General features: G+C 38.8%; 1 non-coding gene across 1 annotated transcript; it reads right to left on the bottom strand.

Annotated features, from left to right (window-relative positions):
- Nucleotides 1–13,865: 13,865 nt before the first annotated feature.
- Nucleotides 13,866–14,056, bottom strand: LOC132541510 (U2 spliceosomal RNA). Its single transcript, XR_009552674.1, has one exon. It is a non-coding gene; the product is annotated as a U2 spliceosomal RNA (small nuclear RNA).
- Between the last annotated feature and the right edge of the window lie 893 nt (nt 14,057–14,949).

The raw sequence follows: 14,949 nt of genomic DNA on the forward strand, positions 1-14,949 counted from the left end.
AGATCAACGAAAGTAAATGTTGGTTCTTCAAAAGAGTAAATAAAATCGACAAACCTTTAGCCAGACTCACAAAACAAAAAAGGGAGAAGACCCAAATAAATCAGATAGTAAATGAAAGAGGAGATATCACAACAGACACAGCAGAAATTCAACATATCATGCGAGGCTTCTATGAACAACTATATGCCAAAAAGCTAGAGAACCTGGAAGAAATGGATGATTTCCTAGATACCTACCAACTTCCAAAACTAAGTAAAGAGGAAGTGGATAACAGGAACAGGGCCATCACAGCTAATGAAATTGAAACAGTTATCAAAAATCTCCCCAAAAATAAAAGTCCTGGACTAGATGGTTTTACAAATGAATTCTACAAAACCTTCAAAGAAGAACTAATACCTCTACTTTTAAAAGTCTTCCAGAAGATTGAAGACACTGGAATACTCCCTGCCAGCTTCTATGACTCCAGCATCACTTTGATACCAAAAGCAGACAGAGACACAACCAAAAGAGAAAACTACAGACCAATATCTCTGATGAACATAGATGTGAAAATACTGAACAAAATTCTAGCCAACTGGAGACAGCAGTATAACAAAAAGGTAGTTCATCATGACCAAGTGGGGTTTATCCCAGGCATGCAAGGTTGGTTCAACATCCGTAAGTCAATCAGTGTGATCTACCACATCAACAAAAGCAAGATCAAAAACCACATGGTCATATCAATAGATGCAGAGAAAGCCTTTGACAAAATACAACATCCATTTATGATCAAAACACTACAAAAAATGGGAATAGATGGAAAATTCCTGAAGATAGTGGAGTCTATATATAGCAAACCTACAGCCAACATCATACTCAATGGTGTAAAACTGGAATCATTTCCACTCAGATCAGGTACTAGACAGGGATGCCCACTATCACCATTGCTATTCAACATAGTTTTGGAACTTCTTCCCATAGCAATCAGGCAGGAGCAAGGAATTAAAGAGATACAGATTGGAAGAGAAGAGGTCAAACTCTCCTTATTTGCAGATGACATGATAGTATACATGGATAAACCTAAGGAATCCAGCAAGAAGCTTTTGGAAATCATCCAGGCAATACAATAAGGTGTCAGGCTATAAAATTAACATTCAAAAGTCAGCGGCATTACTCTATGCAAACACTAAGTTAGAAGAAATTGAAATCCAGAAATCAATTCCTTTTACTATAGCAACAAAAACAATAAAATATCTAGGAGTAAACCTAACCAAAGAAGTGAAAGACTTGTATACTAAAAATTATGAGTCACTACTCAAAGAAATTGAAAAAGACACAAAGAAGTGGAAAGATATTCCATGTTCATGGGTTGGAAGAATTAACATCATCAAAATTAATATATTACCCAGAGCCATCTACAAATTTAATGCTATCCCCATCAAGATCCCAAGCACAAATGCTACAAATGTTTATCTGGAACCAGAAAAGACCTAGAATTGCCAAAACAATCTTGAGAAAAAAGAACAGAACCAGAGGCATCACACTCCCATATTTCAAACTGTATTGTAGGGCCATTGTCATCAAAACTGCTTGTTACTGGAACATGAATAGACACACTGACCAGTGGAATAGAATTGAGAGAACAGAAATGAGGCACCACAGCTATGGACATCTAATCTTTGACAAAGGTGCCCAGATTATTAAATGGGAAAGCAGAGTCTCTTCAACAAATGGTGTTGGAAACAATGGGTTGAAACATGCAGAAGAATGAAACTGAATCATTGTATTTCACCAAATACAAAAGGAAATTCCAAGTGGATCAAGGACTTGGATATTAGACCATAAACTATCAAATACTTAGAGGAAAATATTGGCAGAACTCTTTTCCGCATAAATTTTAAAGACATTTTCAATGAAACGAATCCAATTACAAAGAAGACTAAGGCAAGTATAAACCTATGGGACTACATCAAATTAAAAAGCTTCTTCACAGCAAAAGAAACCACTACCCAAACCAAGAGACCCCTCACAAAATGGGAGATCTTTACATGCCATACATCAGATAAGAGTTTAATAACCAACATATATAAAGAGCTTGCCAGACTCAACAACAAGACAACAAATAACTCCATCCAAAAATGGGGGGAGGACTTGGACAGAATATTCACCACAGAAGAGATCCAAAAGGCTGAGAAACACATGAAAAAATGCTCCAAGTCTCTGATTGTCAGAGAAATGCAAATAAAGACAACAATGAGATATTACTTCACTCCTGTGAGAATGTCATACATCAGAAAAGGTAACAGCAGCAAATGCTGGAGAGGGTGTGGAGTCAAAGGAACCCTCCTACACTGCTGGTGGTAATGTCAATTGGTCCAGCCTCTGTGGAGAACAGTCTGGAGAACTCTCCGAAGGCTAGAAATGGACCTACCCTATGACCCTGCAATTCCTCTCCTGGGGATATATATCCTAAGGAACTCAACACATCCATCCAAAAAGATCTGTGTACACATATGTTCTTGGCAGCACAATTTGTAATAGCCAAAACCTGGAAGCAACCCAGGTGTCCAAAAACAGATGAGTGGCTGAGCAAGTTGTGGTCTATATACACAATGGAATACTACTCAGCTCTCAAAAATGGTGAATTCACTGTTTTTAGGCGATCTTGGATGGACCTTTAAAAATTCATGTTATGTGAAATAAATCAGAAACAGAAGGATGAATACGGGATGACCTCACTCTCAGGCAGAAGTTGAAAAAGATCAGAAATGAAAACACAAGTAGAACCTGAAATGTAATTGGCATATTGCGCCAAAGTAAAAGACTCTGGTGTGGGAGTGGGTGGTGGGGAGAATACAGGTCCATGAAGGATGATAAATGAAATAGTGGGTGTTGTATTGTTAAATGGGAAACTGGGGAATGTTATGCATGTACAAACTATCATATTAACTGTTGAATGTAAAACATTAATTCCCCAATAAAGAAATAAATTTAAAATATATATATATATATGAAAGTTTCTTATCTAGTATCTAGTTTGCTGTTGACTTTCATGGTAGGTGATATGTGGTGGTCCAATTTCAATTGCATAGCTCAACCTAGTTTTCCCCGCACAACTTGTTGAAGAGACCTTACTTCCTCTATTTAATGTTCTGGGCATTTTTGCCAAAAATGATTTGTTCACATATATGGGAACTTATCTTTGGAACTTCAATTTTGTTCTATGGATCTGTGTGTCTATTTTGCTTTCATTACCAGGCTATTTTGATTATAGTAGCTCTGTTTGAGGTCAGGAAGTGTGATGCCTCTTGTCTTATTCTTTTTCCTCAAGATTGATGTTGCAATCCTAGGAATTTTTTTTGGTTCCAGGTAAATTTTTACAGCTTTTTTTTTTAAATATCTTTGAAGAAATTTGGTGGTGCTGTGATGGGGCTAGCCATATATATATCGGTAGGATAACCATTTTGATCATTTTGATGATGTTAATTCTTCCTAGCCTCGAGCATGAAATATATTTTCATATTTTTGGTGTGTCTCTTTCTATTTACTTGGAGAATGATTCACAGTTTTCAGCACACAAGTCCTTCACACACTGTTAACTTTATTCATGAATATTTGATGATTTTTGCTGTTATAGTAAAAGGGATAGATTTCTGGATGTTTTCTTCTAATTTAGTGTTGGCATAGAGAAACACCACTAATTTTTGTATGTTGATTTTGTAACCAGCTACTTTACTGTATTGTTCAATAATTTTCAGGATTTTTTAACTGGAATTTTTAGGGTTTTATACATATATGATTATATCACCTGCAAGTAGTGTCAGTTTAGCGTCTTCACTTCTAATCTGAATGCCTTTAACTCTGTTCTGTTATCTTACCTGATTGCTATAGCTAGGACTTCCAACACTATGCTTAATAATAATGGTGACAATGGGAAGCCCTGACTTGTACCTTATTTGAGAGGAAAGGCTTTTTAGCTTCTCACCATTGAGTATGGTGTTGGCTGTAGTTTTGCTATATATAGACTCAACGAGTTTGAGGAACTTCCTATTCCAATTTTTTTAAATGTCTTGATTATGAATGGATGTTGGATCTTAAAGTCATTTTCTGCAGCTATTTAAATAATTATATGTTTTTTTGGTTTTCTTTTTGTTGGTGTGGTTAATCACATTTATTGACTTATGTATGTTGAACCAGTCTTGCATCCCTGAGATAAAGACTATTTAATTTTGATGCCTAATCTTTTTAATATATTGCTGTATCTTGCCAGGATCTTGCCAAATATCTTAGCATCTATGTTCATTAAGGTTATTGGTCTGTAGTTTTCTTTTTAGTTTCATTTATTTTATTATTTATTTATTTATTTATATTTATAAAAAGGAAGCATTGACAAAACCATAGGATAAAAAGGGTACAACTCCACACAATTCCCACCACCAGAACTCTATATCCCATCCTCTCCCCTGATAGCTTTCCTATTCTTTAACCCTCTGGGAGTAGGGACCCAAGGTATTTGTGGCATGCAGAAGGTGGAAGGTCTGGCTTCTGTAATTGCTTCCCCACTGAGCATGGGCATTGACAGGTCGATCCATACTCCCAGAGTGCCTCTCTCTCTTTCTCCAGTAGGGTGGGGCTATGGGGAAGCAGAGCTCCAGGAAACATTGGTGGGGTTGTCTGTCCAGGGAAGTCTGGTTGTCAGCGTCATGCTAGCATCTGGAACCTGGTGGCTGAAAAGAGAGTTAACATACAAAGCCAAACAAATTGTTGAGTAATCATGGACCTAAAGGCTGGAATAGTGCAAATGAAGAGTTGGGGTCCTCCATTTTGTAGATAGCTAGTAGGCATACTTTAGTTATATTCCAAAGGGCCTGTGGCTATATTAGTTTTTTTTTTTTTTTTTTTTTCGGGGAGTCCTGAGATTCCCAAACAGACATGATGGGCCTAGACCTGGAATAAATCCCTCTTTCCATTGTTACTGGTCATTTCTATCAGGAACAACAAAATAGACCCTTTGTGCCCCCCCATAAGACCTTGCCCTCAACTTGGATCAACAATGGTAGAAAATGTTCCATCCTCTGAAGGGAGGATGGTCAACATACTCTATGCCACACCTGAGGAAGATGGGTTGATATTGGGTAGCTTGGACTCATGAACAGAGAATATGAGCTCAGATCTATGGGGATACAGAGGTCACATAGGCTCCTAAGCTGAATATGGGCACCAGACCATATCAAATCAATGGGGTTTACAGTCAATAATATTTATATCCGTTTCCCATATTAGGGAGCTACGTTCTTCCCTTATAGAGCTTTCTGTTCCTTTTCTAGCCATAACATCGTCATTACAGACAATGACTTGGACACACCAAATTCGGATTGCAGGCTCAGGAAAAAAAACAAAGAAACAAAAAGTAGTATAGCCACAAGCACTTTGGAATATAACTAAAATATGCCTTTTAGTTTATTTCTATCTGCTTTTGGTATCAAGGTGATATTGGCTTCATAGAAAATGTTAGGTAATATTCCTGTATCTTTGATGTTTTGAAAGAGCTTGAGGAGTATAGGCAATAACTCATTCTTAAAGGTTCTGTAGAATTCATATGTAAAACCATGTCGATCAGACGTACGGGAAGTTCTAAAAGGATGTTTGAAAAGCAAACATAGACAAGACCACTCAATGAGCACATGAAATAATGGAAGGAGGGGGTTCCCAGAAGATGGTGGACTGAGAAGCTGCTAGTGGCTTGAGCTCTGACCACATCTTCTGGAAATGGTAGGATTTTCTGCCGTTAGTAGGCCAGTCAATAAGGGGTCCTAGCGGTGAAACCAAGGAGATGACTATAACTTAATTTGGGTTAAAAAATAGAGTACAAAAAAAAGGGAAATTTTTTTCTTTTAAAATTATTAAGCACACCTCCTCCCCTTCCCCCCCATAACCAGTCCCTGGGGACCAGCTCCTAGCAGGTTCCCCTGCTGAGCTTCTTTCTTTACCAAGATTCCTGTCCCGCCAGGGAGTATCATTCATTCTAAGTCTATACCCTTCTGAAACCTCTGGCCTTTTATCTTTCTAAGTAGCCAATGCCCCCCACCTCACCCCACATAGCTAATTAAATAATTAAAAATAAATAAATAAATAAAATTTTACCTTTCACTGCTCTTTTATGACAAATTAACCCAGACCTGAAGACACCAAGACACATCATAGTCACAATGAGAAGAAGTAAGGATAAAGAAAGGATCATAAAGGCTGCAAGAGAGAAACAAAAAGTGACATACAAGGGAAAACCCATAAGATTATCTGCAGACTTCTCCACTCAAACTCTAAAATCCAGAAGAGAATGGCAAGATACCTATCGAACCCTGATTGAAAAAGGGTTTCAACCAAGGATAATATATCCTGCTATACTTTCATTCAAACTAGATGGAGGGATCAAAACCTTCTTAGACAAACAACAGTTAAAGGAGGCAAACATCACCAAATCGGCCCTGAAAGAGGTTCTAAAAGACCTCTTATAAATAAGAACATCACTATAATACTTGAAATATATCAGAGCAAACAAAAAAAATTTTTTTTGAACAATGGCACTATAATACATTAAATCCATAATATCAATAAATGTCAATGGCTTAAACTCACCTATCAAAGGTCACAAAGTGGAGGGATAGATTAGAAAACATAACCCAACCATATGCTGCTTGCAAGAATCCCACCTATTACAACAAGATAAACACAGACTTAAAGTGAAAGGATGGAAAACTATCATACAGGCTAACGGACCACAAAAAAAAGTGCAGGAACAGACATTCACATCACAAACACGATAGATTTTAAAATAAAAAAAAAGTAATAAAAGATAGGCAAGGATATTACTTAATTATTAGAGGATCAATCAGCCAAGAAGACTTAACAATTATTAACATCTATGCACCCAATGAGGGACAATCTAAACACATCAATGACCTACTGAAAGAACTTCAAAAATACATCAGTAGTAATTCAGTAATAGTGGGAGAATTTAACACCCCACTCTCACACTTAGACAGATCAACAAAGCAGAGAACCAACAAAGATACAAGAGAACTGAATGAAGAGATTGACAGACTAGACCTCTTGGTCATTTTCAGAGTCCTTCACCCCCAAAAAACTGGAATGCACCTTCTTTTCAAATCCACATAACACATACTCAAGGACAGACCACATGTTAGGCCATAAACACAGTATCAATAAATTCAAGAACATTGAAATCATCCCAAGTATCTTCTGAGACCACAGAGGAGTAAAACTAGCATTTAACAACAAACAGAAAATTATTAAACGTCACAGAATTTGGAAACTAAACAACATACTCCTTAAGAACCACTGGGTCAGAGATTCACTCAAAGAGGAAATTCAAATGTTCCTGGGAACAAATGAAAATGAAGACACAACCTATAAAAATATTTGGGACAAAGCTAAAGCAGTACTGATAGGGAAACTTAGAGTCATACAATCACATATTAAACACCAAGAAGAAGATCAAATGAATGACCTTACTGCACACCTCAAGGACTTAGAGGAAGAGGAACAAAGGAACCCTAATGCAACCAGAAGGACAGAATTCACTAAAGTTAGAGCAGAAATAAACAACATCGAAAATAAAAGAACCATGCAAAAGATCAATGAAGACAAATTACGGTTTATTTGAAAGAGTAAACAAAATTGACAAACCCCTAGCCAGACTCACCAAACTAAAAAGAGAGAAGACTCAAATTAATAGAATTGTAAAAGATCGAGGATATATCACAACTGACACCATAGAAATCCAGAGAATCATGCAAATCTTCTATGAAGAACTATACGCCACCAAGCTAGAGAATCTGGAAGAAATGGAACAATTCCTAGACGCATATGCCCTTCCAAAATTGAACCAAGAAGAACTACAAAATCTAAATGCACCAATCACAGACAAAGAAATTGAAACCGTCATTAAAAACCTCCCCAACAACAAAAGTCCTGGACCAGATGGCTTCACAAATGAATTCTACAAAACTTTCAGGAAACAGTTAAAACCCATACTTCTGAAACTTTTCCATAAGATTGAAGAAACAGGAATACTTCCTTCCAACTTCTATGAAGCCAACATCACCCTAGTACCAAAAGCTGATAGGGACAGAACAAAAAAGGAAACTACAGACCAAAATCTCTGATGAACATAGATGCCAAAATATTAAATAAGATCTTGGCCAACCAGATACAGCAACATATCAAAAAGATTTTTTCATCACGACCAAGTGGGATTCATCCCAGGAATGCAAGGCTGGTTCAACATCCATAAGTCAATCAATGTCATTCACCACATCAATAAAAGCAAAGCCAAAAACCACAAGATTATCTCAATAGATGCAGAGAAAGCCTTTGACAAAATCCAACACCCATTCATGCTCAAAACTTCACAAAAAATGGAAATAGATGGGAAATTCCTCAAGATAGTGGAGTCTATATATAGCAAACCTACAGCCAACATCATACTCAATGGATAGAAGCTGAAAGCATTGCCCCTCAGATTGGGGACTAGACAGGGCTGTCCACTGTCACCATTACTCTTCATCATAGTATTGGAAGTTCTTGCCATAGCAATTAGGCAAGAGAAAGAAATCAAAGGAATACAGATTGGAAGGGAAGAAGTCAAGCTCTCACTATTTGCAGATGATATGATAGTATACATAGAAAAACCTAAAGAATCCAGCAGAAAACTACTGGAAGTTATTAGGCAATATAGCAAGGTATCAGGCTACAAAATCAATGTACAAAAATCAGTGGCATTTCTTTATGCAAACACTAAATCTGAAGAAGACATCCAGAAATCACTCCCATTTACTGTTTCAGCAAAATCAATCAAATACCTAGGAATAAAGTTGACCAAAGAAGTGAAAGACTTGTATACTGAAAACTATGAGTCACTACTCAAGGAAATAGAAACTGGTACCAAGAAATGGAAAGATATCCCATGCTCATGGATTGGAAGAATCAATATCATCAAAATGAATATTCTCCCCAGAGCCATATACAAATTTAATGCAATACCCATCAAAGTTCCACCAAGCTTCTTTAAGAGAATAGAACAAACACTACAATCAATTATCTGGAACCTGAAAACACCTAGAATTGCCATACCATCTTGAGGAAACGAAACAGAAATGGAGGCATCACACTCCCAGACCTTAAACTATATTATAAAGCCATCATCATCAAAACAGCCTGGCACTGGAACAAAAATAGGCACACAGACCAGTGGAACAGAATTGAAAACCCAGAAATAAATCCCCACACCTATGACATCTAATCTTTGATAAAGGGGCCCAAAGGATTAAATGGAAGAAGGAGGCTCTCTTCAATAAATGGTGCTGGGAAAACTGGGTTGTAACATGCAGAAGAATGAAATTGAACCAGTTTATCTCACCAGAAACAAGAATCAACTCCAAATGGATCAAAGACCTGGATGATAGAACAGAAACAATCAAATACTTCAAGGAAAACATTGGTAAAACAGTTTCCCACCTAGAACTCAAGGACATATTAGATGAAATAAACCCAATTGCAAGGAAGACTAAAGCAGAACCAAACCAATGGGACTACATCAAATTGAAAGCTTCTGCACATCCAAAGAAACTATCACACAAACAAAGAGACCCCTCACAGACTGGAAGAATATCTTCACATGCCATACATCAGACAAGAAACTAATCACCAAAATATATAAAGAGCTCAGCAAACTTAGCACCAAAAAAGCAAATGACCCCATCCAAAAATGGGCAGAGGATATGAACAAATATTCACTACAGAGGAGATCCAAAAGGCTAACAAACATATGAAAAACTGCTCTAGGTCACTGATTGTCAGAGAAATGCAAATTAGACAACACTAAGATACCACCTACTCCTGTAAGAATGGCATACATCAAAAAGGACAGCAGAGACAAATGCTGGAGAGTTTGTGGGGACAGAGGAACCCTTTTTCATTGCTGGTGGGAATGTAAATTTCTCCAGCCTCTGTGGAGATCAGTCTGGAAAACTCTCAGAAGGCTAGACATGGACCTTCCATATGATCCAGTCATTCCTCTCCTGTGCTTATACCCCAAGGACTTTTCAAAGTTAACCCAATTACCAAATAATGTGATGACAACATTAACTATCGATTGTCTTTTTGAACCCTAAGACAGCAGGAACCTCACATCTCCACTATAGTGCCTCTACTTACCCCAGTCCTGGAACCCTTGGGTAGGGCCCACTTTCCCGTATGCCTCTCCCAATCCATATCAAATAATATTGCATCTGCCGATCACAACCTAACCAATGCAACGATTGCCACCTCAACATGCTTCACTTCAGACTTTGTCCAGAGACTTCACGTGTGGAATGACAACCCTTCAGCTTCATTACTCGGGTGAGACCTTTCCTTTCATAGTATACTCTAATTCCATCTCAGGTGGTTAACTTTCTAACAAAGTCCCAAAACCTAGATATACACCAGTTTCTGTGAGAGAGAGCATATGTTCACACGTATCCATAAACTACTGCAAAATATATACCTGAAAGCAGAAGTACACTAGAGTTTGCAGTGAGTACCTCCCTAACACTTCCTCTCCACTGTTCCAAGCTTTGGGTCCATGATTGCTCAATAAATTGTTTGGCTTCATATGTTAACTCTCTTTTCAGTCATCAGGTTCCAGATGTCATTAGGATGTCAGCCAGGCTTCCCTGGATTGAAGACCCCACCAATGTGTCCTGGAGCTCTGCTTCCCCAGAGACCCACCCTACTAGGGAAAGAGAGAGGCAGACTGGGAGTATGGACTGACCAGTCAACGCCCTTGTTCAGCGGGGAAGCAATTATAGAAGCCAGACCTTCCACCTTCTGCAACCCACAATGATCCTGGGTCCATGCTCCCAGAGGGATAGAGAATGGGAAAGCTATCAGGGGAGGGGGTGGGATATGGAGATTGGGTGGTGGGAATTGTGTGGAGTTGTACTCCTCCTACCCTATGGTTTTGTTAATTAATCCTTTCTTAAATAAAAAATAAAAAAGAAACTAAAAAAAAAGAAATAATGAAGGAAACATCTCAACTCTGCAATTAGATTAAATGTTAGTAGTCTGAATTCATCCATCAAAAACAGACTTGGAATGCAATTCAAGAAACTTGATCCAATTATATACTGTCTACAGAAGACACACTTGACTCAACAAGATAAATATAGGCTCAAAGCAGAAGGAATGAAAACTATAATACAAGCAATGAACCTCCGAAAAAGCAGGAACTGTCATACATGTGATATAATGGACTTCAAAATAGTTCAAAATAAAAAAACTTCAAAATAAAACAAATATAAAAAAAATTTTAAAAAAATTATATGCAACCAAACTGCAGAAGCTGGAGCAAATTGATACGTTTCTAAACACATATACCCTTATTTAAAAAAAATATTTATTCCTATTTGTTGCCCTTATTGTTTTATTGTTGTTGTTATTGGTTTTGTTGTTGTTGGATAGGACAGAGAGAAATGGAGAGAGGAGGGGTAGACAGAGAGGGGGAGAGAAAGATAGACACCTGCAGACCTGTTTCACCATGACTCCCCTGCAGGTGGAGAGCCAGATATCCTTATGTAGGTCCTTGCACTTTGCACCACATGCCCTTCTTCTTCTAGCGTTTGCCCTTCTTCCGTAGCCAGTCAACAGCATCAGGTTGAGCCTGATGTAAAGTTTCGAGACCTCCTTTGAATCTGGAGAGGTGGCAGTCGTTGACTATGTGGGTCATAGTCTGTCTGGAGCCACAGGGGAAGTTCAGGTCGTCTCTGGCTCCCCAGCGATGGAGCATAGAAGCGCACCGGCCATGGCCTGTTCCATAGTGATTGAGGAGGGCCCAATCATAACGTGCTAGGTCAAAGTCTGGTTGATGCTTGCAGGGGTCTGTGATGAGGTGTTTGTTCTTTACTTCAGCTGACTGCCAACTCTGTTTCCAAGAGTCTGGAACAGAGAAGTTCAGTGTAGGTGTAGGGGACCAGATTGGGTGACGAGACGTCAAGTGTTGGACAGGGTGGGCGAAGATATCCGCGTATATTGGCAGGTCTGGTCGAGCGTAGACGTGGGAAATGAACTTAGATGATGCCGCATCCTGACGAATATCTGGCGGGGCGATGTTGCTAAGAACTGGCAGCCATGGAACCGGGGTGGAACGGATGGTTCCAGAAATTATCCTCATGGAGGAATATAATTTGGAATCGACCAAGTGGACATGGGGGCTACGGAACCATACTGGGGCACAGTATTCTGCAGTGGAATAGCATAATGCCAGAGATAATGATCGTAGTGTGGAAGCGCTGGTGCCCCATGAGGAGCTGGCCAGTCTTGCAATGATGTTATTCCTCGCGCTCACCTTTGCTGCAGTTTTTATGAGATGTTTGTGAAATGACAGAGTGTGATCGAGAGTAACACCAAGATAGACTGGCTGGGCTTCATGCCGGATTCTCGTATCGCCAAGCTGCACATTAAACTCATGCGAGGCCAAGGCATGGTGTAGATGGAAAACAGATGATACTTTTTTGCAGTGCTAGGGATTAGTCGCCTTTTTTTTACAGTAGTCAGATATCAGAGACATGTCTTTTGAGTGTTTTCTCGAGGATGTCAAACTTTGATGTCTAAATTGCACATACGCCTTGTCTTGATGCTGAATGCGAGCAACTAATAAAGCAGTATGATGAGTCGGGCGACCCAGATGTGGCTGACCATCTCATTGCCTCCCTGGATGCAGCACACCTAGCCCGCTGGCAACAACTCACAGAAAGTCTGAACTTCACCCACTCAAGTAGGAAGGCCTGGAAGCTTCTTCACAGACTGGGTGCCGGTAGCCAACCCCCTCCCGTCTCCCATCCTCCCGTATCTCCAAACTCAGTGGCCAGTCACCTAACTCAAATTGGATGTGCTAAGATCGACCCAGTCTGGAAAAGAGAAATTTCCCATGAGTGGTCATCCCACTTCTGGTTATCTTGTCCATCTCCAAAACTCTCTCCCTTTACACTGTCTGAACTGGAAGAGGGTTAAACCAGGAACAGATGCTGGCTATGATAACATCACCCAGAACTCATTCTTAACCTGGGTCCCGTGGCAAAGAAGTGGCTCGCTTCATTCCTGTCCCACATCTTGGAATCTGAGTCTATGCCCAAAGTTTGGCATCGTGCGAAGATTATAGCGGTTTTGAAACCAAAGAAAGACCCAACACTGGCCGCCAGCTATAGACCAATTTCTCTCCTCTCCATGTGTTACAAACTCCTTGAGAGGCTGCTTCTGTCACGTATTTCTCGTCTTACAGAGAAATTCCTATCACCTGCCCAAGCTGGTTTCCGCCCAGGAAGATCTACCTGCGAACAATCCCTGGCCCTCTCAACCTACATTGAAAATGGATTCCAGAAGAATTTAAAGACAGTTGCTGTCTTTGTTGATCTCACAGCAGCATATGACACGGTTTGGCACCGTGGTCTCCTAGTCAAGATCTCAAGATGCCTGCCTCCATGGGTGGCCAACACTATATCGTTTCTTCTCCAAAACAGAAGATTCTGGGTGCATCTGGGTGACAAGTCTAGCAGATGGAGACTTGCCTCAAGTGGCCTCCCCCAGGGTTCTGTTCTGGCTCCTACGCTATTCAATATTTACATCAATGACATCCCAGAAACTTCTTCAAGGAAGTTCATCTACGCCGATGACATCTGCTGTGCAACTCAGGCATCAAAGTTTGACTTCCTCGAGGAAACACTCATGAAAGACATGTCTCTGATATCTGACCACATGCCCTTAACCAGCTGCACTACTGCCCAACTCCCTGCATCTTACTGTTGAATCACCAGCATATTAAACCCAGAATGGGGGGCACCATTCCTGGAAGTACTGCAATGCCAGGTGAATGAATGAAGCAGACAGAGCAAGCCCCTATTCCAACTCCCTGTTCCAAAAATGCATTTAATATAGTGTTCTCGGATAGAGGATGTATCAGATATTAAACTGATAAGAACAGATATTACACTTGATCTTAGCCAAAAGGCCGAGAAGCGATCACATTTACCCTTCCAAGTCTAAACAAAGAACTGTAAAGCATAAACAGACCAATTACAGTTAAATAAATTGAAATACAAATCAAAAGCCCCCCCCAAAATAAAAGTTCAGGCCCAGATGGATTTACAACTCAATTATGTTTTAATTTTTAAATGTACTATAAAAAATGACAGAGTATACTAATACTAGTGGCTTCAGAGGTCTCTAAAACTATGGAAGGCAGAACTTATGTAGGTATGCCTGTCTATATTACTCACATATATCAATGCCAGAAATATACATTATATACAGATCCTTATATTTAATATTCTAATGAACTACATTCAAGTTTTCACTATCATATACTTTTTTGTGTTTGTTGTTATCATCAACCGGGTTATTGTGCATGGTAAAGCAAGCATATAAACTAAGTGAGATATTCTGATGACCCTATATACTTTACTAACCTATGCTGTTAGTGTGCTATGCCTTTTATGGATGTTACCAACCTGTGCTAATTTAAGTGTTTACAAAATGCTGGTTCTGAAATATTACAAATTAATTGTTCAATAGTTCTTCAATGAGCTTTCTGTTTATTAACTAAATGATTTTTAAAAACTATTTAATTTTATTGATTTATTATTATCAGTAATGAAGCTACTTATTAAACACTCTTTCAAAGGCCATGAAAATAGATCTGGCATGTGTGTTGTATTTTGAAATGAGTTATGTGTGCTGAGATAGAATCAATGCATTGGGAAACTTATTTCTCAATTAGAATCACATTATTTATGAATATGTAGCTTGATGAATATTTCTGTAATTTTCATATCATTGATTTCTTATTTACAGAAAATTTAATACCAATTACTAAAACCATCCCACACATCTTTTAAAAATATTTAAAAGATATTT

This window comes from Erinaceus europaeus, chromosome 11 (genome assembly GCF_950295315.1).
Source record: "Erinaceus europaeus chromosome 11, mEriEur2.1, whole genome shotgun sequence".
Lineage (NCBI taxonomy): Eukaryota > Metazoa > Chordata > Mammalia > Eulipotyphla > Erinaceidae > Erinaceus > Erinaceus europaeus.